We start from the raw sequence: 19829 nt of genomic DNA on the forward strand, positions 1-19829 counted from the left end.
TAGTGACAGAGTGGGAGAGGGAGTGGATTTGTAAGGGCAGAAAGCTGGTAGAATTACTTTTAAATGGAAAACCATCCCACTCTCCTAGAGACTTGGTAAAAGGCATGTTCTAAATTATGCAGTGCCAAGACAATGGATTTGAACTTCAAGTCAAGGAAAAAAAGCCATGAGGAAAGACATTGAATAAAAGACAATCCAAGACATGAACATATAACTAAGCAATAATGCCCGAGGAGGTGTGGTATATGGCCAATATACCACGGCTAAGGGCTGTTCTTATGCACGACGCAATGCGGAGTGCCTGGACACAGCCCTTAGTCGTGGTATATTGGCCATATATGACAAACCCCAGAGGTGCCTTATTGCTATTATAAACTGGTTACCAACGTAATTAGAGCAGTAAAAATACATGTTTTGTCATACCCGTGGTATACCACGGCTTTCAGCCAATCAGCCAATCAGCATTCAGGGCTCGAACCACCCAGTTTATAATAAAGTTGTTATTGCAGCAATTATGGAGGTGCTTCATAAATAAAGGACTGCTGTTGTATATTTGATTACAGGACAGTACAGTATACTGGTTCTAGCCAGTGAAAGTGAGTGGATCATGTCCTGGTCTGTTCAGACAGCCTCGTCCCTTGAAGCACAGACTGCCCAGGCCTTCTACACAGCTATAATCCACAGCCTTATCTCTACACCATCTGATTGATCCTAAAGAGCAGACAGACCACCTCCTTCATATCTGCCTATCGATCTACCACTGCTCTGGAGCTCTATGGGTCAATCAATAGAGACAGCACAACTTGACAAAGGAGAATGTAATGGGTTAATTTGTCCCTGCTTTAGTGTAAACTCCACAGAGTCCAGGCACTAACAAAACAAAGTGCCTCCATCCCATGTGAGCTCTACAGAGCTAGGAGAATGCTGCCTGCCCCTGAGACCAGACTGATGCAACAGCTTCCAAGACTTACTGCAGGGGAGTGGGTATAAATATAAAGATAAATGTTATTCATTTTGTGTGTGTGTGTGTATATGTGTGTGTGTGTGTGTGTGTGTGTGTGTGTGTGTGTGTGTGTGTGGCATGCCTGTGTGTATGTCTGCGCGTGTGTGTGCAGTAGAAAGACAAAAAAAGGAGATTAAATGTTACTGCCAAAGCTGGATGCACAAACTACTTAGAGAGAAGAGCCAAGAAAAGAAAATAGTCTTGCTGAACCAGAATACACAGACACTGGAAGCAGCACATTTCTGGCCGACTGCCAACTTCATTTTGATTTGTGGCATTGGATACAGCGCGGCAATGCTGCTTGCCCTTTGTTTTCTGTGGCCAGCCAATGGTGGCTTTCTAATTGGCTCTTAATGGCACTTGGTCAAATGTAAGCGAGGAGGGACTGTGATGCTGTTGAGCCATTTCCAGCTAGGAGAGAGAGAGAGGCAGAGACACATTGGCATTATAAACTGAGCCACAAATCGCCCAGGGCTCATATACAGCAAAGACACACATCCCCCACTAACCTTAGTATGTCTGTCTGTCTGTCTGTCACCACGGGCCTGGTAGTTCACCTGCAGACAGTGTCTGTTACAGCCATGTTGGGTGATTTGGGGGCGATAATATGTGTGTGGGTTAATACAGCTGAATACAGCACAGTGCAGTGCAGAGCAGTATACACCCCCCACATGGCTGTGGATTAGAACTGATTTCCGAACAGTGCCAAAGCTGAAGGCTCACAAATAAACATGTATTTGTCACATGCGCCGAATACAAGAGGTATAGAATTTACCGTCAAATGCTTACTTACGAGCCCTTTCCCAACAATGCAGTTAAAAAGTAAGAGAAATTAGCAAAAATTACAAAAGGAAATAGTAACACATTAAAATAACAATAACGAGACTATATACAAGGAGTACCGGTACCGAGTCAATGTGCTGGGGTAAGAGTTAGTTGAGGTAATTGAGGTAATATGTACATGTAGATCGGGGTAAAAGTGAATAGGCAATCAAGATAGATAATAAACAGAGTAGAGGCAGCGTATGTGAAGACTGTGGTTATGTGTGTGTGTGTGTGTGTGTGTGTGTGTGTAGAATGTGTGAGTGTGTGGGTAAAGTCCAGTGAGTGTGCGTAGAGCCGGTGCAAGAGAGTCAGTGCTAATAAAAAGGGGGTCAATGAAAATAGTCAGGGTAGCCATTTGATGAAGTGTTCAGCAGTCTTATGGCATGGGGGTAGAAGCTGTTCAGGAGCCTTTTGGTCCCAGACTTGGCACTCCGGTACCGCTTGCCATGCGATAGCAGAGAGAACAGTCTATGACTTGGGTGGCTGGGGTCTTCGACCATTTTTAGGGCCTTCCTCTGACACCGCCTTGTATAGAGGTCCTGGATGGCAGGGAGCTCGGCCCCAGTGATGTACAGGCCCGTACCCACTAGCCTCTGTAGCGCCTTACTGCCATACCAAACGGTAATGCAGCCAGTCAAGATGCTCTCAATGGGGCAGATGTAGAACTTTTTGTGTCTCTGGGGGCCCATGTCAAATCTTTTCAGCCTCCTGAGTGGGAAGAGGCGTTGTCATGCCCTCTTCACGACTGTGTTTGGTGTGTTTGGACCATGATAGGTCCTTAGCGATGTGGACACCGAGGAACTTGAAGATCTCAACCCGCTCCACTACAGCCCTGTTGATGTGAATGGGGTGTGTGCGGTCCTCCGTTTCCTGTAGTCCACAATCAGCTCCTTTGTCTAGCTGAGGTTGAGGGAGAGGTTGTTGTCCTGGCACCACACTGCCAGGTCTCTGACCTCCTCCCTATAGGCTGTCTCATCGTCGTCGGTGATCAGGCCTACCACCTCCATGTGGTCGGCAAACGTAATGATGGTGTTTGAGTCGGGCACGGCCACACAGTCGTGGGTGAACAGGGAGTATAGGAGGGGACTAAGCACACACCCCTGAGGGGCCCACATGTTGATGGTCAGAGTGGCAGATGTGTTGTTGCCTACCCTCACCACCTGGGGGCGGCCCATCATGAAGTCCAGGATCTAGTTGCAGACGGAGGTGTTCAGTCCCAGGGCCCTTAGCTTAGTGATGAGCTTGGAGGCCACTATGATGTTGAACGCTGAGCTGTAGTCAATGAACAGCATTCTCAAGTAGGTGTTCCTTTTGTCCAGGTGGGAAAGGGCAGTGTGGAGTGCAATAGAGATTGCATCATCTGTGGATCTGTTGGGGCGGTATGGAGTGGGTCTGGGATGATGGTGTTGATGTAAGACATGACCAGTCTTTCAAAGCATTTCATGATAAAACTGGTATGACATTCATGGAAAGATATTTCCAACACAGAGACTCCAGACATCTGGACCAGTAAAAGACTGGCTAAGAAGACTGGTTAAGATGGAGCTGACGAATTGCACCTACAAAACATTGTAGGTTTCTACTTTTTCTAAGGCTGGGCACACCCCCATCCTCATCAACGGGGCCACCATGGAGACGGTCAAAAACTTCAAGTTCCTCGCCGTACACATCTCCAAGGAGCTGAAATGGTCAAATCACATGGACATTGTGGTGAAGAAGGCCGACAGTGACTCTTTAACCTTAGGAGGCCCTCACAGTGTTCTACAGGAGCACCATCGAGAGCAAACTGTTAGGCAGCATCAAAGCCAGGTACGGCAACTCCACTGCCGCTGACCACAAGGCAATACAGAGGGTGGTATGATCAGCCAAACGCACCATTGGGTGCACACTGCCTGCCCTCCAGGACACCTACAACACCAGGTGTCACAGAAAGTACAAGAAGATCATCAGGGACCTCAGCCACCCGAGTCACGGCCTGTTTTCCCCACTTCCATCACTCAGATGCGGGCAGTACAGGAGCATTATGGCTAAAACTAACAGTGGCCAATAGCTTCTACCCCCAGGCCATCAGGCTGCTGAATAGCCCCCCCTCAACAGACATCTACCCTGCCCCCACCCCCAATGGACAATTATCATGCTGAATAGCCACCACTACACCTACCACCTCCCTTTTTCACAGGTGTAAATATGTATATTTATTTTTTTCAGGCCTACACTGAGCTCAGAGCTTAAGTATTTCACTGTACACTGCAACTACATCTGTGACCCTGTGCATGTGACTAAATAAAAATGGAATCTAATTGGATCTAAAAAAAGAGGTGTCCTCCCATCCCAACTCGTTGTCCTCTATCTATTCTGGACTTGCCTACCTCTCTTCCATTTTGTCTTCCTATAAAGTCTCTCCCTAAACAACATCTAACATGCCCACACCAGTAAACGCTTCTTTCTGAACACATTTCATATCCCTCTCTTCCCACATACTGTAGGAGTGCCTTTGATACCTGTATCCTCTCATTAGATGGGATCTATTTATACAGACCATGCCATATCATTATCTGATACCGCCAGCAGACCAGACAGAGAAACAGCAGTGTACATGCAGCTGCTAGCAGAGTGTGTGTGTGTGTGTAAGTGTGTGTGTCGGCGCGCAGTTTGTGTGTGTGTGTTTATGTGTGTACTCTGTTCTGCTAGCTAGTATATTAGTGGGCAGTGTGTCAAGGCTGTAGTGTGGCGCGGCAGTGAGGCAGGGCCAGACTGTGAGACAGATGTTGGGATCCCCTCTCTCCTGACCACACCACAGCTACATTCCTAAGCCCTGCACAGCCCTCCTCTCCCCAGTACAGAGGCCTATTATGAGGCTGCACATGACCCGCGCACGACCTGACACACACTGGGCTACACACAGGCATCTGGCACTGACCATAGACATATAGAAGTCTGCACACACACACATACACAAACTGACACACACACATAATCATCTGTAGATACACAGACAACACACAAACACTTAAAATGGAATACAGTAATTTGTTTAATGCTCTCAAACCTTATTTTCTCTTTAATGTGTGTGTGTGTAAATGTATTCATATAATCTCACAGTAACTTACTGACCCTGTATGTATGTACAGGGTTAAGGCTGTTCTGTTTAACATGATAACATCTGTTGTTTAGTGCCCTTCAGATGACGATAACTCAATAGTATCCCTGCACTATTACAAATCTTAGGAATATTCTGCATGCCAAGATATCAAGTATTTCCATTGAACCTCCAATTGGATTGGAAGCAGCTGTGCTCGCTCTCTCTCCTAATGTGCCAAGTAGGAAACACAATTTAGGTACATTTTTGAACATTACTGACCTAGAACTGGGTTTCTACTTTCCCCTCTAAAGCATGAAACCCACTGAGAATCTCACTGCCGATATACTGCTGATAGGTACTTATCAAAGTGGGAGGTCGTTCCTTCTCTTGCTAGAACAAAAGCGGTACCTGCTGTGTGCCGACCTGGTAGCGACGAACCTACTGATTCTACTTGTAGAATCACAATGCTCGTCAATGGCCAACAACTTGACTTTGAGCCAATCAGAGAGCACGAACCCCCACGTTGGGGAGCCAACAAAGAATAAGGAAAAAAGAGGGCATTTTCTCCGTACATCCACGGATGAGCCAATCACACTTCATATGCAATGTAGGCTATGGGATGGTAGCTAGTTTCCATAAAAAACAGCTGCCTGTGTTAACTGCCGAGTTAGTGCAGTGTCCTTAGCTAGCTAGCTAGTTATATTGTGCTAGCTAGCGAATATGCTAACGCTAGCTAGCTAAACATTTGGCTATGGGCTGGCACTGGCCGTATGGGATTATGGAGAGTGAATTAAATTGTTTATTCATCATTTTGCTAGGTAGTTATCTAGCTGTGGCCATCTGGCTAGTATCAACAAGGGCTTTCTATAAAATAGCAACATTAGTGTAGATTGCTTGGAATCTAGACCATAAGCAATATGCACGGATATGCATTGCCAAACAAAGCTACTGCCACCTTCTGGTTTGGAGTATTTTAACAAAGCTGAGTTGCTGACGACTTCCAAGGTCTTTGCTGTGTGAACACAAAAGAGATTGACTGCCAAACGTTTGACAATCCTACCGATGTGTCTGAGCGTTAACCCTGAAGTGTGAATGTGCATAAAAGCATGTGTATGAGTGTGTGTTTGTGTATGTGTCTACGTTTATGTACATTTACGTGTGTGTGTGTTGTTTTGACACCGTTTCTGTAAGGGCTCAGGGGTATTGATGATGTTATGCTGCGTCCCAGGGCATCAGTGGAAGGCAACATGTGACTGTTCCCTACAGATTCTGCTCCTAACGCACCTCTCCCTAGCAACATGCTCTATCAACCAAACATGAAAGGTCACACTGCCTAAAGCTTGGTTGCCACCTTGGGTAGATGTTTTTTGCACCTGGATGTCTATAGAGAGCATGGTGAAGTTCATAGCAGAATGCCCTGTGGCATTATTTTCTGGGTTATAATAATAACACAAAACTACCTAGTGACAGACAACAACAAATAGACCCATAATAAAACAACAAAGGAATTAGTGGAGACCACTCAACACTGAGGGCCATGTAGGCTACTGTGTCAGAGCAGGACATTGACCGTCTGTTGGGCTACCATCAAACAAACATCATATTTTCATGTAATACAGCACAGTTAGTTGATGCTTTTAACCATGTTAGCCAAGCAAAAGCTTTGGATTACAATCTGTATAATCTGAAATAAACTGCCCAGCCAACTCTAATGTAATTACTAAAGCCCTCCCTGGACTGAGTTTGGGAGCGATACACGGCATGGCTGGGCTCTCAGTGCTGCATGGTGGCAGAGGAGGTCAAACACACACACAGCCTGTCTAATCTCTGTTGACGTTTTCAAACTGTGCTGTGGCATAATGAGTTCTGAAAAGATCTCTATCTCTCTCTCTCTCTCTCTCTCTCTCTCTCTCTCTCTCTCTCTCTCTCTCTTCTCTCTCTCTCTCTCTCTCTCTCTCTCTCTCTCTCTCTCTCTCTCTCTCTCTCTCTCGTCTCTCTCTCTCTCTCTCTCTCTCTCTCTCTCTCTCTCTCTCTCTCTCTCTCTCTACTGAGGAGAGGGAGTTCATTAAACTCCATTCATCATGGCAGCAGAAAGCCCTCCACATCCCATAGCGCCCCCCAACCCCAATGCCATGACAACAGAGGAACTGAGAGAGGGGAGTGAGATGGCAGGGCTCATCAGGGATGCCCTTTTTCACTCTGGGTGAAGGACTGGGGTGAAGCCTCTCTAGAAGACAAGAGCTGGAAGCTACTGCTACTCACTCTATGTATTGTATCACAGTAGCTCAGGCTGAAGCGTTAGAGCTGAGTAACATGCTAACAGATCAGTACAGTAGTAGCTCAGACTGAGGTTGTGTCCCAAATTGCAACCTATTCCCTATTTAGTGCACTACTTTTCACCAGGGCCCATAGGGATCTGGTCAAAAGTAATGCACAATGTAGGGAATAGTCTGCCATTTGGGACGTAATCTGAAGCTTCATGCTAACAGAGACAGAGAGGATGGTGGTGAGTCAGTTCCCTCTAAACCCCAAATAACAAACTGTGTATTATACTGGAAAGAATAATGACTGTGAGGCTGCCATGGCAGAGACTGGGGAAGGCTTGGCCAAATAAAATAATGGTCATAAACAAACACTGTTTGCATAACCATCTTGGAACAGACTGTTGCATTTCACATAACATCAGCCATGGAACAACAATTTGTTTCCATAAGCAAAGCAATATACTCCACTGGAAACTCTGGCCTTGTTAAGGTCCTCTGCTTTCAGATGTGTACAACTCTCTTCCCTCTGTCTCTGAGATTTATTATCCGTAGTCCTCATTCATAACTGATTGGGGCTGTTGCAGTGACCGTATTACTGCCACAGTCATGAGTCATGACCACAGTAAAATGCCATGTGACTGCGTGCACCTTCCCATTTACACCAGAGATCTGTATATAATGACGAGATGCACGTCTCTGCCCTAACAATGGGAGTCGTTGTCCCAAAGGCGGGAAGGCAGGCGACAAGCTTAGGTCCAAAATAAGCCCATAGAAACACATTGGCCTAATTTTATGTCTCAACTACTCAAATTGTGCGCAGAGCAGACACTACTAAAACGAGAGTATCAATGAACATTGATTCTGAAAAAAGGAATGCTCAGTCTGTCGTGTGTGGCTTTGGGGTACCACGTACCGCTAGCAGCATTTTAGCCAAAGACTGTTTGTTATACTAACTGTCTAGTCTGTTAGCTAACAAATAGATCCAAGTTGGCTAAACTTTAAATATAAATATTAGCTGGCTAATCACTAGCATGTGGGCTTGAGCGACTGTTGATGAGACCTGTGTTAATTTTCTATAGCCTAATGCCTGCTACAATTAGTTAGTCATTATTAGTGAATGTACATTATGCATGGTTCTAGTTAAATTTGTAACAAAAAAGTGCATTTTCAAAGACAGACTTGAAAGCCAGATCAGTGATTATTGCAAAAAAAGCAGGTTAAACTATTTTGATAAAATAATTAAATTATTAGTGGGTCTTATGGTTGTGGAAGGCTTATATTTAGCCTAGGTATAACTTCACAAGCCCTGAATTCATTAGATTATTGCTGACTGTTTGAAATGCAGTGTATTTTACCTTTAATAGTAAAACAACGCTTATTTAGAGATTTTTTATTTTTTTAAATCAAGATATACAGTCAGGTCCATAAGTATATGGACAGTGACACAATTTGCATCATTTTGGCTCTGTACGCCAGCACAATGGATTTGAAAGGAAACAATCAAGATGTACTTTAAGTGTAGACTTTAATCTTTAATTTAAGGGTTTTGTCAAAATGATTGTATGAACCGTGTAGGAATTACAACCATTTTTATACATAGCTCAAAAGTAAATTGGACAACTAACATAATCATACATTTAATTGTGAGTTTTAATACTTGGTTGCAAATTCTTTGCAGTCAATGACTGCTTGAAGTCTGGAACCCATAGACATCACCAGATGCTGGGTTTCTTCCCTGGTGATGCTCTGCCAGGCCTTTACTGCAGCTGTCTTCAGTTCCTGCTTGTTCTTGGGGCGTTTTGCCTTCAGTTTTGCTTTCAGCAAGTGAAATGCATGTTCAATTGGATTCAGGTCGGATGATTGACTTGGCCATTGCAGAACATTCCACTTCTTTGCCTTAAAATAGTATTGGGTTGCTTTCGCAGTATGCTTCGGGTCATTGTCCATCTGCACTGTGAAGCGCCGTCCAATGAGTTTTGAAGCATTTGGCTGAATCTGAGCAGATAATATTGCCCTAAACACTTCAGAATTCATCCTGCTGCTTTTGTCAGCAGTCAAATCATCAATAAATACAAGGGAACCAGTTCCATTGGCAGCCATACATGCCCACGCCATAACACTAACTCCACCATGCTTCACAGATGAGGTGGTATGCTTCAGATCATGATCAGTTCCTTCTCCATATTCTTCTCTTCCCATCATTCTGGTACAAGTTGATCTTTGTCTCATCTGTCCATAGGATGTTGTTCCAGAACTGTACAGGCTTTTTTAGATGTTTTTTTGGCAACTCTAATCTGGTCTTCCTGTTTTTGAGGCTTACCAATGGTTTACATCTTGTAGTAAACCCTCTGTATGTACTCTGGTGAAGTCTTCTCTTGATTGTTAACTTTGACACAGATACGCCTACCTCCTGGAGGGTGTTCTTGATCTGGCCAACTGTTGTGAAGGGGTTTTTCTTCACCAGGGAAATAATTATTTTGTCATCCACCACAGTTTTCTTCTGTGGTCTTCCGGGTCTTTTGGTGTTCCTGAGCTCACCAGTGCGTTCTTTCTTTTTAAGAATGTACCAAATAGTTGATTTGGCCACACCTAATGTTTTTGCTATCTCTCTGATGGGTTTGTTTTGATTTTTCAGCCTAATGATGGCTTGCTTCACTGGCAGTGACAGCTCTTTGGACTTCATATTGAGGGTTAACAGCAACAGATTCCAAATGCAAATGCCACACTTGAAATCAACTCTAGACCTTTTATCTGCATACTTGTAAATTAACTAATGAGGGAATAACACACACCTGGACATGGAACAGCTGAGCAGCCAATTGTCCAATTACTTTTGGTCCCTTAAAAAGGGGGGGACCACATATAAAAAGTGCTGTAATTCCTGCACCCTTCACCCGATTTGAATGTAAATACCCTCATATTAAAGCTGAAAGTCTGCACTTTCAGCTCATATTCATTATTGAATTCCATCTCCAATATGCTGTGGTAGACAGCTAAAATAATTATAACTTGGTCAATGTCCAAATATTTATGGACCTGACTGTATATCGTGAATCGCCCATAAGTTTGAACAAATGGAGATATGATTTTTAGGGCATATCGCCCAGCCCTACCGTTGAGTCATGATAATCTCCTCTTATGCACTCTGGACATGCATTGGTAGTACCCAATTCACTAACGACAATCAGGTCGCTAATGGCCTAGTACTCAGCGCTCTATTGTAACCACTCTGACATCAATGCAAATTCTATCAAAAATCACATCAAATACTTATAAACAAAACAGTATGTGCTTTTAAAACTGAGCTCACTGTGATCGATCAATATGAAGAAAGAAGTTTAACAACAGGTTGAAACTGAGTGAAAAACATGGTCGTTGTGGACATTGTTTCAAAGCCTAACACAATAAAATGGACAGCTTTCTAAGTCTTTGAGTGTGGACTGTATTATTATGCGTACTGGAGGGACTGGTTACCTTATGCTATGCTCCAAACTTTCTATCCATGAGTCTGGGAAAGAACAGGCCTAGGCAATGCTGTTAGTTCATTGATTGTGCAGGGCGACTTACAATTATAGTGAATTTGTATTTGATTTTGAATAGCATAGTAATCGTTTTAATTACATTTTTTATAATTAATAGGCTGACGCATTACTTTTAGCTACAGAATATCTCACCACCGTGCGTTTCCATCTCCTCCTCTCCCTCCTTCATTCCTTTCTCGAGCCTGCAGAGAGAGGGGCTGTCAACAGTTTAATGAAATATGTTTAGTTGTGAAAACATGTTACTATTGATGTTCCTATCGATTTCACTTGGTTTCCCAAATTAAGCACTGGGTAGCTGCAGGAACAGGGTTATAGAGCCCATGGCATACAGAGAGTTTGGGCGGAATATCATCTGGCGCGCAGCGAGAGGCTGCATGCTCCTCAAACAGTGGTTGATGCATGGAGTGAAATAAGTGGGATTGTATGTAAACATTTCTATATGCAATCCTGTGTGAAAGCAGAGTTTTGATGGTTGCCACTAAAAAGAGGAGGATCCCAGCTGCTACAACTGTACATTTATTTATTTATTTATTTATATCTCAGCTATAAAACCGGAGTAGCCTACTCGGCATGACTGAATAACGAACCAGTGGGAAAGCGGCCACCATTCGCTATTCGAGTACATAAGGAAGACATGTCTTTTTCCCCTGCCCCTGTTCCTGCCCATTTGATAATGGGCCATTCTAAATCAAAACTAATTTGACATATTAGTTAAGACAAGATTAAATAGAGAATGGTCTGATTGGTAAAAATATGATTGCTTGACGAGGGAACAGCGTGTGCAGCCTGAGGCAAGGAACAGAGTGCAAGCTTTTTTTTTGCCACTTTCTCAAATCATCAATAGCCTATAGTCACATCATGCAGCCCATATATGTTTTGATTTCTAAATCTAGCGTATATGACCTGTTTCAAATTATCACTTTTACGCTCAACATAGCCACTTCATATGCACACTCGCTCCGGAATGGGAAAAATATCCTTTCTATTCTAAGTTACAATTATATTATTTTTATGATAAAATCATATAATATAAAATAATGGCACGGGACTTATAAGCATATCTTTGCTAAATGAACAAGGATACAGCCTATGGCATGGCGCATAGCCAGATAACATACAGTGGGCCACCTCATATTCTGTTCTTCTGAATTACATTTTCTTCATATCATAATGTTTGTTTAGACCTGCCTAAAATAAATAATGGATTTATTGTGATGGTATATATTCAATTGATTTACTATACTTTTTTAAATGTAGATGTTCCAAAGGTGTGCATTAGCGTAACACCGGCAGACTTTGGCATGACAATAACCAGTTGACAAAATGTAATGACCGCCATAGGCCTATAACTGATCAACATAAATAACTTCTTAAAACATAACTTCAGAATATCTCCTTGATTGCTGATCCAAAGCTGTTTATCTGATCTATGTGGGTTTATCGATCAAAAATAACTTCTTAAGAAATAACTTCAGAATATCTCCTCGATTGCTGATCCAAAGCAGTTTTTCTGATCTATGTGTGTTTATTGATAATAATTGTCAATATCCACCACTTGAAAACAACAACATGATGTGTTCCAGATGTGGGGAGAGATGGGCTCAGTCTTCACTGTCCCTATGAGATGGATGCCACTAGGGTTGGGCAGTATCCAGATTTTCATATAGTCATACTGTCCTTCTCGCATCCCGGGATTTACGGTATTACTGGCTTAGTACACAAGGGGCCCAAAAACGCAACAAAAAAAACATTGGGCGCCTATTACCAGAAGGCTAACAACATTAGCATAATTAATAGCGAATTTCCATGGAGGCTTTTAGCTAAATATGCTGACAAGCGCAAACAAAAATAAACTAATTCCAAAGACAGGCAATCCAGTGCATTTGGAAAGTATTCTGACCCCTTGACTTTTTCCACATTTTGTTACGTTACAGCCTTATTCAAAAATGGATTAAATTGTTTACATCAATCTACACACAATACCCCATAATGACAAAGCGACAATAGGTTTTTTAGAATTTTTTGCTAATGTATTAAAAATAAACAACGTAAATATCACATTTACATGACCATTTACTCAGTACTTTGTTGAAGCACTTTTGGCAGCGATTACAGCCTCGAGTCTTCTTGGGTATGAAACTACAAGCTTGGCACACCTGTATTTGGGGAGTTTCTGAAGCCACTCCTGCGTTGTCTTGGCTGTGTGCTTAGGGTCGTTGTCCTGTTGGAAGATTAACCTTCGTCCCAGTCTGAGGTCCTGAGCGTTCTGGAGCAGGTTTTCATCAAGGATCTCTCTGTACTTTTCTCCGTTCATATTTCCCTCGATCCTGACTAGTCTCCCAGTTCCTGCCGCTGAAAAACATCCCCACAGCATGATGCTGCCACCACCCTGCTTCACCGTAGGGATGGTGCCAGGTTTCCTCCAGAAGTGACGCTTGGAATTCAGGCTAAAGAGTTCAATCTTGGTTTCATCAGACCAGAGAATCTTGTTTCTCATGGTCTGAGAGTCCTCTAGGTGCCTTTTGGCAAACTCCAAGCAGGCTGTCATGTGCCTATTACTGAGGAGTGGCTTCTGTCTGGTCACTCTACCATAAAGGCCTGATTGGTGGAGTGCTGCAGAGATGGTTGTCCTTCTGGAAGGTTCTCCCATCTCCACAGAGGAACTCTGGAGTTCTGTCAGTGTGACCATCGGGTTCTTGGTCACCTCCTTGAACAAGGCCCTTCTCCCCCGATTGCTCAGTTTGGCCGGGCGACCAGCTCTAGGAAGAGTCTTGGTGGTGGTTCCAAACTTCTTCCATTTAAGAATGATGGAGGCCACTGTGTTCTTGGGGACCTTCAATGCTGCAGAAATTTTTTGGTATCCTTCCCCATATCTTTGCCTTGACACAATCCTGTCTCGGAGCTCTACAGACAATTGCTTCGAACTCAGTGCTTGGTTTTTGCTCTGACATGCACTGTCAACTGTGGGACCTTATATAGACAGGTGTGTGCCTTTCCAAATCATGTCCAATCAATTGAATTTACCACAGGTCGACTCCAATCAAGTTGTAGAAACATCTCAAGGATGAACAATGTAAACAGAATGCACCTGTGCTCAATTTTGAGTCTCATAGCAAAGGGTATGCATACTTATGTAAATGAGGTATTTCTGTTTTTTACATGTAATACATTTGCTAAAATTTCTAAAAACCTGTTTTCGCTTTGTCATTATGGGGTATTGTGTATAGGTTGATGAGGAAAACATTTAATTCAATCAATTTTAGAATAAGGCTGTAACATAACATTTACATTTACGTCATTTAGCAGACGCTCTTATCCAGAGCGACTTACAAATTGGTGCATTCACCCTATAGCCAGTGGGATTACCACTTTACAAATACAAATTTTTTTTTAGGGGGGGGTAGAAGGATTACTTTATCCTATCCCAGGTATTTCTTAAAGAGGTGGGGTTTCAAATGTCTCAGGAAGGTGTTGAGTGACTCCGCTGTCCTGGCGTCGTGAGGGAGCTTGTTCCACCATTGGGGTGCCAGAGCAGCGAACAGTTTTGACTGGGCTGAGCGGGAACTATGCTTCCGCAGAGGAAGGGGAGCCAGCAGGCCAGAGGTGGATGAACACAGTGCCCTCGTTTGGGTGTAGGGACTGATCAGAGCCCGAAGGTACGGAGGTCAAGGGGTCTGAAAACTTTCCGAATGCACTGTACCAGTCAAACGTTTGGACACACCTACTCATTCCATGGTTTTTCTTTATTTTTACTATTTTCTACATTGTAGAATAATAGTGAAGACATCAAAATGATGAAATAACACATATGTAATCATGTAGTAACCAAAAGGACACCAAAGCTGTCATCAAGGCAAAGGGTGGGTATTTGAAAATTCTCAAATATAAAATATATTTTGATTTGTTTTAACACTTTTCTGGTTACTACATGATTCCATATGTGTTATTTCATAGTTTTGAATTCTTCACTATTATTCTACAATATAAAAAAATAGTAAAAATAAAGAAAAACCCTTGAATGAGTAGGTGTGTCCAAACTTTTGACTGGTACTGTAGGTAGGAGCTACCGAATGTCATTTTTGGTGAGTTTGGACATTTACAAGCGAACGTGAACGAGAGACATTGTGCAAATGAACTAAATTTTCACGCATGCTTGTCTGAGGGAAGAACAGTACTGGCTCTGGAGCAGCATGTGCACACGCTGTGTCTGTGTGGAGTCTGGAGTCGCTAGGGCAACGGGCCTGCCTTCTCTGCTCGGACAACATGGGGAGGAGCAGACGGGCTGAGAACAGAGAGGAGAACAAACGCAGCAAGGAAATCACAGTGGCAGCTGTACAGATAACTCATCCTTATTAATTCAGCCACTTATTTAGATAACTAGCAAGTTAAACTTAGGGTTTGCGTTAACGCAGAATTCTTCATTTTTCACGCAGGAAAAAAAGATAAAACGCATAAGAAATATCTTACTGCGTTTTATAAACGCAGATCTAAAATGCTTCTTATTGTAATTTCTGCTCCGCATCAGACTAATTTTGTACTTCAGTTTCACTCCTCCACTCGGATGAGAATTCACGAACAGGCATTCTATCAGCACACAGCGCTCTGAGTGATGTGTAGCTACTTTTCTTCTGTACTTTTCTCCGGTAAAATGCTAGATTAACTTTAAGCAAAACATTAGGAAATGTAGCTGGCTACATTCTTTCTATGATAAACATAAGAAATATGATGGCCATGCATCGTTTTTGCAAAAAAGACTTTGCTTTTTTATTGTATGCACATTTACTTGTGTGGCTGCCAGCTAAATAGCACTGCATTTCTGTTGTCATCTGATGAAAATGAAGCTATTTTCTGCTGAATGTGTTGCACTAATGTATTTTCTGTGAAGTTTCTGTGAAACTATAGTTGCATGTCCCTGATCATGATTGAAACAAAAAAAACTGTTGACTTTCAATATAAAACGCGTCCCCTGTCAATACACAGCTGGACTCACCTGCTCCCACTTTATCCCGTTGTGCTACTTACAAACAACTGACTGGCTCAACTGTTCTGGGGAACTACGGTAAGCTTCATAATGTAAAATAATGTGACAGGTGAAATGAAGAACGCAATTTGCTTTATCGCACTGCAGGTATTTACTTAAAAAGTAGCTACAAATATTATCATTTTGTGAAAAACATATTGATGGTATTGAAAAATCATCCTGTAGCTATTTCCAGATACCCCTGTATACGGTATATACGGTATACCGCCCAAGCCTAGATGCCACAGCCTTCAAGTCTCCACATTCTCCCTTCACCCAAAATGGGTTTTGAATTTCAGATAGAGCAAACATTTGAGGCTGCCGCAAGCTCTTCAGAATGCTCCATCCACACAAGACAAACCAACATTACAGTGGATGACAGCATTTTAAATCCAAAGCATCGCCACTGGTTTAGTTTTGTGGGAAGGAGGAAGAATGGGGAGAGAGGCTGAGATTGTTATGCTAGTGGACTGTATATTCCCAGCCATGTCCCAGGGAATAGTCCTCTCAAAGCAGAGTGGCCCATTGCCTGGTGTCTCCACTGTCTATGCTGCAGCTAAATATGAAATAGACTAATGCTTTCTGGATATCATCGCACAGCGCCACAGGAAACAACAAATACAGCTGTACTCACCATCACGGCTGGTAAATAGCTCCATAGCTCGAAGTGATAACAGCCCCCCACTCACCCACACGCTCTGCACACTCCATACACACAAACACACATCAATAAATAATTACACTCACAATTAGATCTGGAGCACTAAAAGCCTGGGCTCGTTAGGAGATTTGCAACCTACACATACTTTGCAGACAGTGAAAGGTTGAGAGGGAGAGGTCATTTTTCCTACGACCCAGTTAACTAGCTGAGTTATTGATTTGATATTACATCTCTTGTGTGGGATAGATTGCACACGGTTTCATCTCAATGCACATATATCTAACACTGCCAGCTAGGCAACCAGGCATGCAGGCTTCATTTGAATAACATTTGTCCTGGTGAAATCATCTTTACTTTGATGAGTGATGCTAGCGCTCTCATCTCTCCCAGTTAGTACAGCAGTTGTGTCTTAGCATACAGCTTTATCCCCTCCTGATGGCCTGGTCTATCCATGTGTCTGTATAATCGGATGGCCTGGAAGGGAAAGAGACGGCTTCTTAAGACACCCTCATGGTTGGGTTGTCCTTGGATGCCATGGTAATGCTGCCTAACCCTGGCAATGGGGTGGGGGTTATGGTTGACTGGCATGACAAAGACAGGAGGGCTTGAACTGAAAACATATAACCAGTGAGCATAGGGCCTTGAAACGTTCTAACGCTATCCATTCCATGTGGGATGTGGAATGCACTAGAGAAATACCAGCCATAATGAGGTTTAGATGGAGACAATGGAGCAGCTTTGGCACAGAGGAAAGTCTTTGAACCATCAGACAGTGTCACCCCCAAAGACAATAATATGTCATCCGCCCTGCAACCCCCCACCAAAGTGATCAACGTTGATACACAATTATACACTCAGTGTGAGGATCTAAGGCTTTTTCTCATCCCCTCTCTGTTGGTTATTGGAGGCCATGTTTCCTCAAATGTTCTCCCTGGCCCAGACAATAAACACAGTCTTGTTTATACACACCGAGCAAGGGAATGCTGCTATGCATCGCAATGCTTCTCCTTCACAGCCCAAGACGTGCCTCTGCTCCACACACCACCAAAGAACACAGGCTTTACTGGTGGTGGCCATTTTGTTCTGCTGTTGCTATTTTGCTCCTTTATGTCTTTTGAGGACATGCTGAAAGGCTCATTAGCAATGCTAAACCTGTTGTATTTATGGACACAATACACGGCTTTGGAAATGAGCCCGCAGCTGGCAAGGAAGGTGACCCGTAACTTTCAAACTTCCAGCATTGCATTACACTAACACTACAACGGACTGGCCATAAACTGGAAAGGAGGAGGAGTTTGAGTGAGCTAATAAAATCATCAGCAGGCCACTTAGGGCCATTTTGGAATTTCTCCCTTCAAGATGGCGACGGCCATGATGCCTGTATGAAGCTGTCATTAGTAGTAACATTATTAAGGCTCTCATAACAGCACATGACAAGCAGGCAGCAACCTAACACTCAAGTCATCTGTCTGAAACTGTGAGTGTTTGAACTGCAGCTTCTCGCTCAGCTGACTCCATTACGAATCTATCAGTGATGTGTTCCAACTGGAAGTGACAAAACATGTCAGAATCCATGACAGATAGTTAAAATGCTGGTCAAGAACTTCATTATGGGTGTAAATATCTTTGTGTAAAATAATCTCGGAGCTCTGATCATCAATACAGTAATACAGTCCAAGGTCATGCTAACGAACTGGAGAGGCTGTCTGGCTCTATGAAACATGAGGCCTCTATAAAATCATCAGTATATCCCCATGACATGCCCTTGATCGATCACAAGCACCAGAGCAGATGGTAATAAAGGAAAATCATGTAGTGTATCTCATTTACATATCATGCATAGTCTCATATAGTGACTCAGTCATGGTGGGCAGAAGAGAGACATCATGTGTACTGTCTGTCTGTCTGACTAGCCTTATTCTCTGTCTGTCTGTCTGTCTGTCTGTCTGTCTGTCTGTCTGACTAGCCTTATTCTGCCTCTGTCTGTCTGTCTGTCTGACTAGCCTTATTCTGCCTCTGTCTGTCTGTCTGTCTGTCTGTCTGTCTGACTAGACTTATTCTGCCTCTGTCTGTCTGTCTGTCTGTCTGTCTGTCTGTCTGCCCTTATTCTGCCTATGTCTGTCTGGCTAGCCTTATTCTGCCTCTGTCTGTCTGCCTGTCTGCCTGTCTGTCTGCTGTCTGCCTGTCTGCCTGTCTGTCTGCCTGTCTGCCGTGCCTGCCTGCCTGCCTGCCTGCCTGTCTGTCTGTCAATGCCTCTGGTTTCTTTTTCTGTCTATCTGTCCCTGTCTCTATTTCTGTTGCATTCCAAAAGAATTCAGCTCAGTATTGGCGCATCCTGTGCGTGCGGGGGTGAATAGTTGTATGGTGGAGTGAGGCAGAGGGGGTTTCTGATTTGGGGGATTATTGTCAGCACAATTGAATAACAGAAGGTGAGCACATGGCTGAGACCGAATGTTTGGCAGTCAAAATGGCACCCTATTCCCTACATAGGGCACTACATTTGACCACTACTTATGCACTAAATAAGGAATAGGGTGCCATTTCAGACGCAGCCCAGGTGAATAATGCATGAGCTGGACGTTGCAATGTGTGTGTTGATGGAGGACCTTTGTCGGAGGGAGCAGAGGGAAGGACTGTAATCTTTTCATCTGCACCAGTCAGACATGCTGCCGTCATTACCTCAGCAGGTTGCCCCCAGCCTGCCATTAGAATAGCCACGGTTATTATCATTAATGCAAGCTAGAGAGCTGGCTGCTCACTGTCTGCCAAGCACCCTGCACAGAGAGAAGACGCCCTCACTACTCTGCTCTCTTCTCCTCTCCACGGCTGTGTTAGGCTAATCCTCCTTCTCAGCCTGGATCTGATTAAGGAGAGAGGGAGAGGGAGAGGGAGAGGGAGAGGAGAGAGAGAGTGAGAGTGAGAGTGAGAGTGAGAGAGAGAGGGAGAGAGAGAGAGAGAGGAGAGAGAGAGAGAGAGGGAGAGGGAGAGGGAGAGAGAGAGGGAGAGGGAGAGGGAGAGGGAGAGGGAGAGGGAGAGGGAGAGAGAGAGAGAGAGAGAGAGAGAGAGAAAGTATCCCACCCACGTCCACGACAGAGAGCAGGACCCAGTGAGATGAGAGCTACTTCAAGGCACTGTTAAACGTTGCTTTAAAGAAGGACATATCTCACAACAATCATTTACCCTTACATCTATAATGCAATAGCCATCTCTTTCTCTCTCCATGTTATTCCCGTGACTGGAGGTCTATGACTGTCCTTGTGCATTGCTAGTCTGTCCCTAGCAGAGGAAAACATAATAGAGGGACTATCAGGATAGCATAACATGAGAAATGGCAGACTGGCCACTACCAAGCCAAGGGAGCCCTGAGGAGATTCCTGTGTTCTGTGTGTTTCCCCTGGCCTGTGAGCCTGTGAGGGCAGGAGAGGAAGCCTG

General features: G+C 43.7%; 1 protein-coding gene across 2 annotated transcripts in view; it reads right to left on the reverse strand.

Moving 5' to 3' along the window:
- The window catches only part of LOC121538450 (plexin-A1), a 247557-nt gene that overhangs the window by 187915 nt on the left and 39813 nt on the right, over positions 1-19829 (reverse strand). The gene's annotated exons all lie outside the window — the stretch shown is intronic.

The sequence above is a fragment of the Coregonus clupeaformis genome, chromosome 24 (genome assembly GCF_020615455.1).
Source record: "Coregonus clupeaformis isolate EN_2021a chromosome 24, ASM2061545v1, whole genome shotgun sequence".
Classification (NCBI taxonomy): domain Eukaryota; kingdom Metazoa; phylum Chordata; class Actinopteri; order Salmoniformes; family Salmonidae; genus Coregonus; species Coregonus clupeaformis.